Genomic DNA, 2,588 nt, shown 5'->3' on the forward strand with positions numbered 1-2,588 from the left:
AGCGGGGTGGGTGGGGCGGGCTGGCCCGCTTTGCCACCCCTAACAAAGATCTAACCTGCGTAAAATACTAACAAGGAGAAAAAAACTGATAACATTCTGTCTTCATAACTCTGTATCATATTAGGCGTCTTAAAATATACGTATGCGCTTCAGGTCTGGGATGTAGCAAAAAGATCAGCGCCATCACTTTTTCAACGAGCGTTGCTATTCACTCTACCTGTAGGGACAATGAAAGAGAGGGGCTGAGAACCTACAGTTCCCAACGCAGTATCAATGAGGGAGACGAGTCGTTTATCGGTCCTAGGGCAAACTCTAGCATAGGCATAATCGTAGCTCACTTTCACTCCGTGACCATCTTACTTTCTTTCAGTTAATCAGTAACAACAGACAATCACAGACAAATCACAAATTATAATACAAACAAATCACACAACACACAGTAGAAAATTCAAGCATAACACAAGATCACAGAGATTATGCTGCAAACAAGTATGATGCATATTTGTCCTATGCAGACCATGAGCTCATGTGTCAGTTTACACCCTACAATCTGACATTACCTAAGAACTATCCTCATATATGGTTTTCCATTGTGTACTGTTTGTGCATACGTGTCGATGTGGTTAAGAATACCACTAGTTCGTGACCACCAGCAATTGTCGCAAAGCTTGATGCCATAATATACGCATAAGGGAAAACAGCGATTCTACTATTCGTGGGCATCCCCGAGATCAGCACACAACAGTTCGCAAGTTTTTTTCCCGCATTTAATAATTAAAAAATTCGTAGATTTTTTCCACATTTAATGATTGAACAATTCATGGTTTCCAAGCCTTTTAACATTTCTCATATCCTACTCCATGTCTAATCATTAGTTCTCTATTTTTGTTACTCCTTTATGTTTCCTCTTCTATTATCATTCCTTCTGTTTTAGTTCTCTATTTTTCGTTTTCTTATACTTTGTTTACTTTTCTTCCTTCCTTTTTTCATATCTTACTTATTATTTTATCACTTCTCTTACTTCACTCTAGGTCTTTTATGAAGAGAACCTCTAAGTTCTAGGCTTTAAATCGTTTTTCTACAACTTTTACTATAATTACCATTACATCCCTAGATTTTTACATTATTTACTTTTATGTCTTCATCTTTTACTTTATTCCTTTTATGTTTTTTAACTTTTGATAATTATAATTTGATTCCAAACTTTTACTTATTTATAGTTTAGTCTTTGAACTTTAGTTAATTATATTTTAATTCCTCAACTTCTAACTAATTATACTCTTATCGTTATACTTTTATCTAATTATATTTTTATCCTTATATATTTTTAAAATTTTTATTTTACCCCTACATATTTTCAAAATTCTCAAGATAGCCTTGAAAATCAGTTTAACCGTTTTATCTCTAACTTCTTAGTTACTTTCCGAAATATTCCTAAGCTTTTATATTACCATTTTAACCTCAATCTTTTATTAATTTTTATTATATTCTTTATGTTAACTTATCAACTTGCCCTTGCATAATAATAACCGAAAGTTTGCTTGCTTTTGTTCATAGATTTTTACTTGATTTTCAACATGTTTTAGAAGTTGTTTGGTAACGGATTTTTCTCATTCTTTTGCACCAACTTCCAAACATCAATTACACATTAAAATACATCAAACAAGCTTGATTTCAAGTCCTTGGAAGTTATGAACAACCAGTAGCCATGGAAATTTTAAGGTTACTTAAATTCCAAGCTTGCTTTCACCATGAAAACATAATCAAAACACCACGTAAACACTCAATTTTAAACCAGAATCAACCGGCCATCAATCATGCTTCAAGAACATAATTAATTCATAATTATTTTACTAAACCCTTACCTCTTGAATCAGCCACAAAACCGGTCCTTTCTAGGTAATTTTCTAGCTCACTTTTAATTTCACCTAATTTTTAATCAAACACAACTCTTAATCCAAGGGACACATGAAGGCCGAATCTTCATCATGGATTAGGAAGGATTTCTTCACCTTTCTCAAGTTGAAAATAATGATTTTTTGCTCTACAAGACTTTTAGACAAGAGTTTTTAAGCAAGAACATTAAAAATATCAATTTTCTTCCATGTTTAACCACGGCCAAAACTTCAATTAACAAGAACAGTAACCATAGCTCATTTTACCTTATGAAATCTGGTATGTATGTGAAAAGAAAGAAGAGAGGAAAACTTTAATTGGTTTAGAATTTTGATTGAATTTTAGATGCAAAGATGGCCAAACCTAAAGCTTGGAAGCCATGGAAATTTTGCTTGCTTTTTCTTCAAGAAACAAGAAGAAATATGTGGCTGAAAACTTGTGGACCGTGGAATTTATAAGGTGATTTATCTAAAATTTAATAACAAAATATCACTAAGAAGATAATTATTAAAATTAGATGTATTAGATCACAAGTATTTAACTTATTAAAATAAATATGTGAACTATTAGTATAAATAATACTAGTAACATGATTATCTCAATTAGTTTTTATTTGAATTAGTTGAAAATTATGTTATTTTGAATAAATTATTTATTTTAAAAATTTTTATTTTCAAAACTATTTAGATGTA

Source organism: Arachis ipaensis, chromosome B04 (genome assembly GCF_000816755.2).
Source record: "Arachis ipaensis cultivar K30076 chromosome B04, Araip1.1, whole genome shotgun sequence".
Lineage (NCBI taxonomy): Eukaryota > Viridiplantae > Streptophyta > Magnoliopsida > Fabales > Fabaceae > Arachis > Arachis ipaensis.